The following is a 14,156-nucleotide window of genomic DNA, read 5'->3' as shown; positions in this document are numbered from 1 at the left end:
GAAATGGGAGATTGGGATTGACATGTACACACTGATGTGTATAAAATAGATAACTAATAAGAACCTGCTGTATAAAAAATAAATAAAGTAAAATTCAAAAAAAAATCCTGAAATATAATAAATTGTTGTCTTAACCTGCTCAGCTTCATTTTCTGTTTTCTTTTGTTTTGGCAGCAATACATAGCTGATGCTGGAGGTTATCTTAAATTTCTTTGCATTTGCCCCATTAGTCTCCTTAGAACTTAGCCCAGCACCTTGTATATTATAAACACTCAAGTGTTTGTTAATGCAATTAGTACCTGCTTTTTCCTTGATCTGTTAAAATATTCAACTTATTGAATTTTATTTAATTGTTTATTAAGTTAAAATTTTTAGTTTACTCTGGTCGTAAAGAAGCCTGACCACATATTTGCAAACTAGTTTCATAATTTGAATAAAAATAGACTTATCTTTAAACTGTGTAGACAGGGTAAGGCAAGTAAGAAAGGTATGCCTGACTATAATAACTGGATAAGTGTGTGAGTCGCATATCTTTGACTTATGCTGATTTTGCATAAGTCATATAACTTCCTGGGCCTCAGTTAGCTTGTCTAAGCTGAGAGGCCTGGATCAGAGGATCTCTACCGTCTTTTCCAAACATTCTATTTATAGACCTGGCTTAGACAATTGTGGCCATAGGGGCAAGAACGGTTGAGTTCACTCCAAGTTTAAAGTAGTTGTCAAAGAGGAGAAACTGTTGCCTTCGAGGTAGAAGCCAAGACCCAGTGGTCACCAATTTCATGATACGTTTTGTCGTTTGTTGGGAAGGAAATTAATTGGTGATCGTTGTCTAGCTCCCTCCATCTACATCATAAAATACATCACAATTGGCAGGTGTCTGGCAGCCTCAGCATGGAGAAGAGAACACGGAATCATTTTAAGAATGAATGGGCCTCGGAAGGAAGGCTTTGCTCCTGCAGATTGCAGTGCCTCATAGCCAACCTGCTACTGCTTTCCCCTGGGTACTGGGTCAGAAATGTTGAGTTGCTTTGACCTTCAGGAAGGATTGGATGCAGTCGTTCTTTAAGCTATCTTACTGGAGGTGTCCTGCAATGTTGGACATACGAGGCTCAAAAGAGGGATCTGGGCTGGAGATACAGATGAAAGGAGTCATTATCATACAGAAGAGATGGATCCCATGTCACATTTACCATGTAGTACTGCAGTCTCAAGCTCTTTTACATTAAAAAGAGCTGCCAACAAAGGAGCCTCAATTTATTTGGACCACATTCAAAGGACTGTGTATTGAAAATGGCTTCCTAGTTCTCTGCACTCAATTATTCTAACAACAAGAAAGATCTCTCTAAAGACAGAGTAATGAAGATAAGCAGCAGACTGTGAGAAGCAGTCTGTGGGACCGCCCATACACAAGAGAGAAAAGTCAACAATGGTCTGGTCATGGTGAGGAAAGGAAGTTTCACAAAAGTTCAACGAAGAGGAGCGACAGGAACAAAAAGGCAACCAGGCACATTTTCTGACTTATTGGTCTACAAAACTGAAGCTTAATATTTCCATTAGTCCAAGATAAATACCAACTTAGCTTTGGTTGTAAATTCAAATTACTATAGTCTGCAAAGGAATACTCAGACCCCCTGTCTTTTCAGAGCTCCACTAGGTCAGCAGACTTTGTTGTAACCGAAGGCCGGCCACCCCGGAAAGTCTTGGACAATGACGTGTTTCTTGAGCAACCCTAGGAAGTAAGGAAGGTAATCTCCATTTTACAGAAGTAACAGAGGCTCACGGGGATCCAAGAGCTTGTCCACGGTCGTCCCGCAAACACCCTCGAGTCTGTCTAGCTCCTTTGTCCACACTTCACAACCAGGAGAGTCTATGCTAGATGCATTCCAAAAGCCAGTTAACTAAATGCTAGGAGAGTGAATTTTATGTTGTCCCTTAGTATCCTCGGTGATCAGTTCCAGGACACCCCCAAACACCCATCCCAGTGGATACCAAAATCCGGAGATGCTCAAGTACCTTATATAAAACAACTAGTGTCATTGGCCCTCTGCATCTATGGGCCTGACTGTACATTCCTCCACAGGTCTACATTGAAGTTTCAAGGATTAGAAAATAAAGTTCAATGATATGCTGTATTATTTCAATCTTTTAAGAAAACATCTTGAGTAATTGGCATGGCACAAGGAATATCACAGAAGTAATGTTAACCATGATTTTAAGTACTTCAACAATCTCTAAATTAATCTGACAATTGTAAATTTCTTTTCCGTCAGCCCACCAAGGGGAGAAAGTGGCGGTGGTGGCAGTGGTGGTGGGATGAATTGGGAGATAGGGATTGACATATATACACTAATATGTATAAAGCAGATAACTAATAAGAACCTGCTGTATAAAAAATAAATAAAGTAAAATTAAAAAAAAAAATCCTGAAATATAATAAATTGTTGTCTTAACCTGCTCAGCTTCATTTTCTGTTTTCTTTTGTTTTGGCAGCAATACATAGCTGATGCTGGAGGTTATCTTAAATTTCTTTGCATTTGCCCCATTAGTCTCCTTAGAACTTAGCCCAGCACCTTGTATATTATAAACACTCAAGTGTTTGTTAATGCAATTAGTACCTGCTTTTTCCTTGATCTGTTAAAATATTCAACTTATTGAATTTTATTTAATTGTTTATTAAGTTAAAATTTTTAGTTTACTCTGGTCGTAAAGAAGCCTGACCACATATTTGCAAACTAGTTTCATAATTTGAATAAAAATAGACTTATCTTTAAACTGTGTAGACAGGGTAAGGCAAGTAAGAAAGGTATGCCTGACTATAATAACTGGATAAGTGTGTGAGTCGCATATCTTTGACTTATGCTGATTTTGCATAAGTCATATAACTTCCTGGGCCTCAGTTAGCTTGTCTAAGCTGAGAGGCCTGGATCAGAGGATCTCTACTGTCTTTTCCAAACATTCTATTTATAGACCTGGCTTAGACAATTGTGGCCACAGGGGCAAGAACGGTTGAGTTCACTCCAAGTTTAAAGTAGTTGTCAAAGAGGAGAAACTGTTGCCTTCGAGGTAGAAGCCAAGACCCAGTGGTCACCAATTTCATGATACGTTTTGTCGTTTGTTGGGAAGGAAATTAATTGGTGATCCTTGTCTAGCTCCCTCCATCTACATCATAAATTACATCACAATTGGCAGGTGTCTGGCAGTCTCAGCATGGAGAAGAGAACACGGAATCATTTTAAGAATGAATGGGCCTCGGAAGGAAGGCTTTGCTCCTGCAGATTGCAGTGCCTCATAGCCAACCTGCTACTGCTTTCCCCTGGGTACTGGGTCAGAAATGTTGAGTTGCTTTGACCTTCAGGAAGGATTGGATGCAGTCGTTCTTTAAGCTATCTTACTGGAGGTGTCCTGCAATGTTGGACATACGAGGCTCAAAAGAGGGATCTGGGCTGGAGATACAGATGAAAGGAGTCATTATCATACAGAAGAGATGGATCCCATGTCACATTTACCATGTAGTACTGCAGTCTCAAGCTCTTTTACATTAAAAAGAGCTGCCAACAAAGGAGCCTCAATTTATTTGGACCACATTCAAAGGACTGTGTATTGAAAATGGCTTCCTAGTTCTCTGCACTCAATTATTCTAACAACAAGAAAGATCTCTCTAAAGACAGAGTAATGAAGATAAGCAGCAGACTGTGAGAAGCAGTCTGTGGGACCGCCCATACACAAGAGAGAAAAGTCAACAATGGTCTGGTCATGGTGAGGAAAGGAAGTTTCACAAAAGTTCAACGAAGAGGAGAGACAGGAACAAAAAGGCAACCAGGCACATTTTCTGACTTATTGGTCTACAAAACTGAAGCTTAATATTTCCATTAGTCCAAGATAAATACCAACTTAGCTTTGGTTGTAAATTCAAATTACTATAGTCTGCAAAGGAATACTCAGACCCCCTGTCTTTTCAGAGCTCCACTAGGTCAGCAGACTTTGTTGTAACCGAAGGCCGGCCACCCCGGAAAGTCTTGGACAATGACGTGTTTCTTGAGCAACCCTAGGAAGTAAGGAAGGTAATCTCCATTTTACAGAAGTAACAGAGGCTCACGGGGATCCAAGAGCTTGTCCACGGTCGTCCCGCAAACACCCTCGAGTCTGTCTAGCTCCTTTGTCCACACTTCACAACCAGGAGAGTCTATGCTAGATGCATTCCAAAAGCCAGTTAACTAAATGCTAGGAGAGTGAATTTTATGTTGTCCCTTAGTATCCTCGGTGATCAGTTCCAGGACACCCCCAAACACCCATCCCAGTGGATACCAAAATCCGGAGATGCTCAAGTACCTTATATAAAACAACTAGTGTCATTGGCCCTCTGCATCTATGGGCCTGACTGTACATTCCTCCACAGGTCTACATTGAAGTTTCAAGGATTAGAAAATAAAGTTCAATGATATGCTGTATTATTTCAATCTTTTAAGAAAACATCTTGAGTAATTGGCATGGCACAAGGAATATCACAGAAGTAATGTTAACCATGATTTTAAGTACTTCAACAATCTCTAAATTAATCTGACAATTGTAAATTTCTTTTCCGAATCTCAAAATAAAAATAAAAAAATTCAATCTTGATGACTTCTGTTTCCAAGTGGGGTAGAGAAGCCAGCAGCAGCCTAGTGCTGTGCTAAGCACAACAGATAAGTGTGGAAATCATCTCTGCGGGCAGCAGAGAACAATTGAGGTGCAAAACTGAGGAGCTATATTTGGAGAGGTGGTTACCTGGAAGAGTTGAGCTTTTTGTTGCCATTTTTAACTTGGGGGCATTTGTCAATTACCAGTGCAGACAGAATTTGGGCTTTGTGCCTACAGGGGCTACCTGCTGGGGAACAGAAAAACCAAGGGAGTTTTGGTGGACATGATTTTAAGTACTTCAACAATCTCTAAATTAATCTGACAATTGTAAATTTCTTTTCCAAATCTCAAAATAAAAATTCAAAAATCAAAAAAAGAAAAAGAATGAATGGGCCTCTTACACCTTGCAGAGTGGCAGTTTCTTTCACATTTCCGTTGCAGTAAACACATGTTGCAGCAGTGCTAGAAAATGCCGAAGTTTGTTCTATGTTTGGTCAGTAAGTGGACATAAAAAGATAATTTTCTTAATCTAAACTAATCTAAATAATGTCTTATGCCTTAGGGAGATAATTTATGAGTACAAATTTCTTTTCTGTTGTTGTTGTATGATTACTGCTCTCTCCTAGTAAATGCGTGCTGCTGATCACAACAGAATGAAATGATCTGTCCCTCTGGATGAAGTATTTAATGCCCACTAATGGAGGGGCAGAAATTGCTAGGTTACAAGCTGTTTCATCCACTCTCAGGTCTGAGGATATACAAGCTGCTGCCTCTAACCTCCTGCTCTCGAATTCAGACCTTCTTATTGTGGCTGGTTTCTCTGGTCTTCATTTCATAGCTTAGGAACATGAATACTTCATATTTCCTCTTGGTCATTCCCACCTGCCTCTCCTGGTTCTAGCCCAGAGACCTGCAGTTTGAGAGCAACTGACCTCCCTCCTCTGAGCCTAGTCCACATTCTTGGAACTAATACCTTACCCCTGTTTTGGGAAGGAAAGATAAAACATCTTTCAAAGTTTCATAGCAATAAAGACAAGTATAAAAGTTCTCTGTATCTCTAGCCTGCTTCATGCAGATGGAATACATCTTCACATATGAGATAGAAATAACTTCAATGTCATTCACGAAACCCAGCAACTTGCGGTTCTTTCATTGTGGATCCTGTTACAGACAGTCATGTGTCACACACCTGCACATTGTCCATAACTTTGGTTCAGTGTACTTCCCACAGCATCCTTACAAGTAATTACCAAATATTTTTAGACTTAAAAATAAAGTCAGCATTATAAAAATCAATGGTCACCAGGCCACCTGCAAAATGTTAATATAGATTAAAAATTATAATACTTAAAAAATTTTTTTTGATAACCCTCTCTTCTAAATCGGTATAAATTGAGGTATATTGAGGAGCTTGCCGTATTCACTGAACTTTAAACATAGAAACACTAGAGATAAAAATACGTTTCAAAACTCTTGCAAGTACTTCTTCTTCCAGCTATAATGGAACACAGGGACCAGAACTACCCTCCCTTCTTAAACTACTAGAACACTGGACACAACGTATGAAAAAATGATGTTCACCCATTGGAAGATAGGTACTTGGACAGTGATTCCCGGAGAAGGAAAACAAATGAGGTATTTTCTGTAACTGACCCAGTTTACTGACTGGAAAAGGTGTTCCAGCTACACAGCAGGGAGGGAGAACCAAAAGCAAGCCTGTGGGTCCCACTGACTTGAGGATACAGAGTTCAAAATTTAGGAAGGACAGGATCAGGGCCAGGACTAGTGTGAGGAGAGTAAGCCACTTGTCTCAAGCACAAGTTTAAAGGGATGGCGAAAAACTAAGTAATCAAGATAAATAATATTTTAATCCAATATTTTAAAAATTAAAATTAGTATAAAAATTCATGATGAACAAAATATCAAACTTTTAAATAAAGACAGAAACTGACTCTGAACGTGCATGATTTGGCTGCTCTTGCCTCACCCTGATCCCGGCTCTGTCAGAGATTTTTAATTTTGATGAAGTCCAACTTATCAATTATTTTTTGTGTTCTGTTTATGAAATCTTTACCTATATCAAGTTTACAAAGATTTTCTCCTATGTTTTCCTCTAGGAATTTTATTGTCTTCACTCTTAAATTTAGGTATGAATTTTATCAAATTAATTTTGTATATGGTGTCAGATGCGGTCAAGATTCATTTTTTTTTTTTTTCATACAGGTATCTAGTAGTTTCAGCACCACTTGATGAAGTGAATATGTTTCTTTATTTGATGACACTTTGGCTTTTGTAAAAAAATCAATTGGCCATATATATGTACATCAGTTTTTGGACTCTATTTTATTTCCATGATACTTTTGTCTATCATTACACCATTATTGCATTGTCTTGACTAGTGTAAATTTTAGTAAGTCTTACAATGAGATGGTGTAATTATTCTAGCTTGTTCTTTGATTTTAAAATTGTTTTGACTATTCTAGGTCCTTTTATTTGTATATCAGCTTTCGAATGAGCTTATTAATCTCTACTGCTGTGACTTTTAAGTGAGATTGCTTGAATCTGTAGTTCAAATTTGGGGAGAATGAACATCATAATATCAAGCCTTCCAGTCTGTGAACTTGAACTTGTAATATTGTATATTTCTCTCCAGTTAGTCCACTGTAATGTTTGTCCATAATGCAGTATAGTTTTTAGTATAGAGATCCTGTACTTTTAAAATTAAATTTATTCAATTAATTTTAACTTTCCAGTTTGTTGCTGGTGTATAAAAATACAATTAATTTTTGTGTATTAAATTTTGCTAGCTAAATTCACTTATTAATTTCAAAAAATTTTGTAGATACCTTAAGAATTTTAAGTAGAGAAAATCATATGGTCTGTAAAGAGAGATAATTCTGCTTCTCCATTTCTCTTTTCAAATCTTTATGTGCTTCTTCCCTCCCTCCCTCCCTCTCTCCCTCCTTCCTTCTCTCCCTTCCTTTCTTTATTCTGTCTATAACTATCATCTATCATTTTCCAATTGTAATACTTGAGACCTCTTGGGGCTCTGTTCATTATTCTTCAGTATTTTCTTCTTTCTGCTTTTCAGATTGGATTATCTCTCTTCATATATCTTGAAGATCACTAACTCTTCTGCCAACTCTAATATGCAGTTAATCCCGTTTTCTCATTTTAGTTGTTCTACTTTAAGTTGTACAATTTATATTTAAAAAAATTTTAAATTCTCTTCTGAGATTTTTCTATTTACTTATTATGACCAACCATATTTTCCTTTACTTCTAAAACAATTTTTCTTTAGCTCTTTGAACATATTTAGAGTCGCTGCTTTAAAGTCTTTGTTTGGTAAATCAAACATATGAGTCATCTTGGGAATGGGTTTTTTTGGACAGCTTTTTTTACTGACTATGACTCACATTTTCTTGTTTCTTTATGGATTTATTTGTTTGTTTTTTTAAAGTCTTTATTGAATTTGTTACAATATTGTTGATGTTTTGTTTTTTTGGCCCTGAGGCATGCGGGATCTTAGCTCCCCTACCAGGGATCGAACCCGCACCCCCTGCATTGGAAGGTGAAGTCTTAACCACTGGTCCGCCAGGGAAGTCCCTGGGTTTGGTTTTATAGCCATCATCTTTGATAGTACATTGTTGAGACTCTGGAAAATGTTGATTTTGTTTTATCAGGCAGTTCAATTATTGGCGGATCACCTTGTATTTTGTAACCTTAGCCTTAGTTACATGCTTTGTCAGGATAGATGTTCGGAAAGGTGTTTGGAGGTGTTTTCCAACCTCCTCTTGATGGGACTCAATTTCTGCACTCTGTCTTCCAGCTGATCTTGTTAGAGTTTGGTTTTAGGTTTTGTTTGGGTGCATATGGAGTAAGGCAGAGGCTTTATTTTACTTCTAAAGGGCAGTTTTTTTTGCCCTGGAGGATATCCAAAGTGCTAGTGACATTTTAACAAGCACTGCTTGACCACTAATATCTCTTTTCCAGGTTGAACCCTGTAGCAGCTGCTCTCTGGCAAGCCTCATGTGATATCATTTTGACCATGCACAGCACAGCCTTTTGTCATGCAGTGCATGAGGAAACCCCACTCAAACTTTTAAAGTCCCATGCAGCTTCTGCCTCTGGGGTCCTGGTCCTATAGATTCTAGCTGCTTCAGTTGCCCCAAATCTGATCTCTGGTTCCTCAGCTCAGATAGATTGCCTTGATCTGCTTGGACTCCAGCTCACTGCACTGTAATCAAGAATTTGTCCCTAGTCAGACAGCTGGGCTATTACGAATGAGACTCACATCATGAGTTCCTTTTTCAGGGAGCACAGCCTTACACTGCTTGTAGTCCAGTGCCGGAACCAAGTTGCCTCATATATTTGCCCCATTATTATACTCGTTTATGATGGGAGTGCTACTTTGGTACTAGTTACTGCACCTTTGTCAGGATCATTTTAATCTGTATATAATATTAATGAAAGAGCTCATTTATATTTATTTGACATAGTATTTTTTGATCATACATCCCTCCTGTGAATACATGTAAAACAAAAATGTAAGTGAAATGAATTGGATATTATTCCTAAAACTTCAAATTCTTTTGAATTACTTCAGCTCAAAGCTGTCAGTGCTTGTATTTTTCCGTACCACTGTATGGCTCTCTGGGCCATTGAGATCACTAGTGACGCGGGATTCCTCAAATGACTGATCTATTGATTCTGTGATTCTCTTCCAAGTTGCTGTCACTTCTGCATTTTGATGTTGATACGTTTAAGGAGTGTAAATGTACAGGCAGCGTCATATGTTATGACTGCCACCTGGTCCACGGTAATTATGAGATGTCATGGACAGTAAGAAGGCATCCAGATCTCCAAGATATTAAAATGTGGGTAAATGTGCAGACTTGAATCAGTGTCATACAGTATCTGACTCTTAAACTGTATGTATCTTAATTGTGAGAAAAATAGAAACTAACTCTTAAAAAAATAACATTTTTCTTATGGGGACTGTATTTAGCATGACTCTAGAATTAATCACCGGTCTTTACTATTGTAACAAACATTGGATATATAATGTAATCAAGTAGTAATTTTTATTAATGTAACTAAATAGAGAGTCAAAGTTAATTTTGAATGTCAATGTGAAAAAAAATGTGGAGAGGAAAGAATATCTACCTACAAGTATCTATCTATCTCCTGTGTTAGGGCCAAGGGCAGGCTGCCCCAACACATACCTCAATGGCATACTTATTATTTTGAATTAAAGTTAATTGAGAAACAGCTGGTAAAAAAAAAAAAAAAGATATGTAAAAAACACTCTTACCCCCCAACTTTCCCCTAAAAGCAGGAAATAAATCTCCCATGTGAAGGCCTCCTTCCTATACCAGGAGGATAGAAAGCATTCTTATCAACAAAGTTAGGGAATTCAAGGCTAAGAAAGCTGTATAAACAGATTTTGTTATTTCTTCATTAGTCTGCTACCCGAAGCACAGCCCCTTTCAAAAATACTTTTTTCTTTGTCTAAAAATGATATATAAACAGCGTACTTTGGTCACTTCGGGGGTCCTATTTCTATGAGAGCTCTGTGCATATGAATTAAATTAGTCTTTTTCTCTTGTTAATCTGTCTTGATCAATTTAATTATTAGACCAGCCAAAAGAACTCAAGAGGAGTAGGGGAGAAATTTCCCCTTCCTGACACTTGACAAGAAGTTAGGAGAAATGAGTTCTAAACTTGAATAACTAACGTACTGGCACTGTTCTGTGAACTTTCAGTACAAGTTTCCTTGACCACCTGGATTGAGAAGACTACTTACCTTTCTCCATATTGTCTGTAAAACACACTGATATACTTAAGGCACATCTTCAGGAAGCTGACCACCATTGCTCCTCTAAATCAAGGTACATGTTATCGAGTCAGAGATATTTGGACCCAAATCTGATTATACCTGTTGTACTTGTTACAACAAAACATATTTTTATTAAATATAACACAATTCAATGAAGTAAGAATCCCAGTAGAAAAGAAGGTTATGTTTATAAAAACTAACTTGAATGTATTGGGAGGATTCAATCAATATGATATATTTTTCAAAAAGGTGTTGAATTAGGTACAGGTAAGACAACAACTATAAATTTGGAAACTGTAAAAATATAAAAGAGTTCTGTGCTTAGATGGACTTACAATGTCTTTAAAATGCTTGCTGTACTTTGAAGGAATGGAAACTTTATGGATGACTGGAAACAAAGTTGGACAGCTTGTACTCAAAGAAAAGGCCTTGGCCCTACATGAAAGATGGATAAATAAAATAAATATGTTTTAGGTTAAAATAAATAATGTATTGTGTATTTTTAAATGTATCACTGTTTACAATGAAATTTTGATATAGTTGTCTTTATGACATTGAATAAGAGGGCTTCCACTCTACTATTATTATATCTGTTTTACAGATGAAGAAATTGAAATAGAAACCTAGAAAGATTAATAAAGAAACACACTATGGTCACATAGTCACCAAGTGATGGAGGGGGGATGCCCAGCAGGCAGTACAATTCCAGAGCACCCACCCTCAAGCTTAACAGCCTCCCACTGATTTACCACGTGTACTTAGAAAAAACATTCAGCTTCTCCAAATGTGAATATTTATATCTGTAAAACAAGGGAGTTGTATCAGATATCTCAGTTCCCATTTTAATTCTAAAAAAATTAACTTCTGTGACATATTCTCTACCACTTGAGCATGGCTCTGATACTTAAGTTCTTCATGAGTACTTTTACCAGACAGGAGCAGGTGAGGAAAAACACTTTCAATCTTTATTTGAAGTTTTACATCATACGGATAACAGCATGGCTAAACTGGGACAGTCCTACTAAGAGATGCTGAGCTCCTCTTTGATGATTTTATACTTATTCCAAGTTTCAGACTCATTTCTAAGGGCTCAAAAATCAAGACAGTGACATTTCCCTTGTCAAATGTCCTATAACTAAGGCTGTTCAAATTTTTGATACTTAAATTCAAATATCCTTTTTGAATAATTGTTACACTCTGTCCCTTTTGTGGCCTCATAAATCTTTCCTGGCCTTAAGTAATGAACGGCCTTTGGTGGGCATCTAAGAACACCCTCTGATAGCACCTCACTGTTCTGGAATCTTCCAACAATCTCTCTTTGTTGGTCAATATGTATTAGACATTCTGTTTCACTTTAATCATAACTAAAAAATCTACCACTATTTGGTAAGCTTCTCAAAAGATTTGACATTATCAGTGTCTACTGGGAAATATATCAAAGATGGTATTTTTCCATAAAAGTGTGCATGTTTGGAATCCTAAGTGTCCTTATAAGTAGAGTTGAGCTAAAAATGTGTGTAAAATAAATGACAATGATTAGCATAGAGTGCCATTAAAAAAGTGTATAATACTACATAATAAAACAGATATACTCTGGAAAGTACAATTTTGCAATGTATAGAAATAATTCTATTTTCACATAATTTATAATTTGATTTAGGTCAGAGAATTTTATAATTAATTTCCAGTCAATTCTTGGCACAGTTTGTTGCTTTTACTTCCAGAAGATAAAGTGCATAGCAAGAATAAGCTATTTCTGAATTTTTCCATGTTCTTGAATTCTATTACTTTAGCCCTGCATTTATCTCTATGTGTTCATGTACAATGATCTAAATGAAATTTTTGTGATGAATATTAGTTTTTCATAACATACCAACATCTGTTCCCAATAGAGGTAATAGGGTTATAGTCAATGGGATATAAAGTACTCATGGAAGCATTCATGTTGAGAAAGACCCTTCTGGGACAATTGAAAAATGGATCTTCTGTTTCCTAGGTGAGTGCCTTCCACTGGAGGCTGGGGAAGCATCAGGACTGGACGACAACACAGATTAGCACCGATGCAAAGATGAATCTCAGATACAATCTGAGATCAGCCATCCACAGAGCTTTGTTTATTTTTAAAATGGTTGCTCAGATATGGCGTTCCTTATGTGGAAAAATGTAGTAAATGAAAAGAAAGAGAGAGAAGTGTGACTGTTCACACTTGTGAATAATAAGCTTGAAACATTTATTAAACCTTGTTTTATCTTAAGCATTTCACTAGGAGAGTTATGTGTAACTTTGACTTAATATCAGGGTAGTGACTGAGGAAACTAAACAAGTGTATCTCAGAATATATTTCTTTAAACAGATTCTTCATTTATTTATTTAAAGTCTTTTTTAAAAAAAGACTTTGTTTTGATCCATATGACAATTTTAGATTTGAGGAACAAAGGGAACCACATAGGTTAAGTTATTAGCAAAGGGAACAGAAGTAATTACATATACCTTCTTTCCTTTTCATATTTATCAAGCTTGTTTCATTCTATTTTAAAGCACTTTTTTGTCAAAAGGAATATTGGTAATTAGTTTCGATGTAAAATCTGAGCAAGGGTGAGGTGGCATGTTCCGGGATGCTCTGATCTCAGGACGTTTTCTTGCTGTTCTGAGACAGATGCTGTAGGAACGTTTGCTTCATCTCTCTTCCTGGAATCCCTCACTCTCCAGCAGAGACCACAAACTACACCTGAGGGTCTTTGGCTTTTTTTAATTTTTTAACATATTTATTAGAGTATAATTGCTTTACATTGTTGTGTTAGTTTCTGCTGTATAACAAAGTGAATCAGCTATACATATGCATATATTCCCATATACCCTCTCTCTTGCTTCTCCCTCCCACCCTTTCTATCCCACCCCTTTAGGTGGTCACAAAGCACCGAGCTGATCTCCCTGTGCTATGCTGCTGTTTCCCACTAGCTATCTATTTTACATTTGGTAGTGTATATATGTCCATGCCACTCTCTCACTTCATCCCAGCTTGCCCTTCCCACCCTCCATCCTCAAGTCCATTCTCTATGTCTGTGTCTTTATTCCTGTCCTGCCCCTAGGTTCTTCAGAACCATTTTTTGTTTTTAAGATTCCATACATATGTGTTAGCATAAAGTATTTGTTTTTCTCTTTGACTTACTTCACTCTATATGACAGACTCTAGGTCCATCCACCTCACTACAAATAACTCAATTTCGATTCTTTTTATGGCTGAGTAATATTCCATTGTATATAGTGCCACATCTTCTTTATCTATTCATCTGTCTATGGACACTTAGGTTGTTTCCATGTCCGGGGTATTGTAAATAGTGTTGCAATGAACACTGTGGTAACAGACTCTTTGAAATATGGTTTTCTCAGGGTATATGCCCAGTAGTGGGATTGCTGGGTCATGTGGTAGTTCTATTTTTAGTTTTTTAGGGAACCTCCATACTGTTCTCCATAGTGGCTGTATCAATTTACATTCCCACCAACACTGCAAGAGGGTTCCCTTTTCTCCACCTCCTCTCCAGCATTTATTGTTTGTAGAGTTTTTGATGATAGCCATTCTGACTAGTGTGAGGTGATACCTCATTGTAGTTTTGATTTGCATTTCTCTAATGATTAGTGATGTTCAGCATCCTTTCATGTGTTTGTTGGCAATCTGTATATCTTCTTTGGAGAAATGTCT

Source organism: Physeter macrocephalus, chromosome 13 (assembly GCF_002837175.3).
Source record: "Physeter macrocephalus isolate SW-GA chromosome 13, ASM283717v5, whole genome shotgun sequence".
Lineage (NCBI taxonomy): Eukaryota > Metazoa > Chordata > Mammalia > Artiodactyla > Physeteridae > Physeter > Physeter macrocephalus.
Note: the sequence above shows the minus strand (reverse complement) of the source record.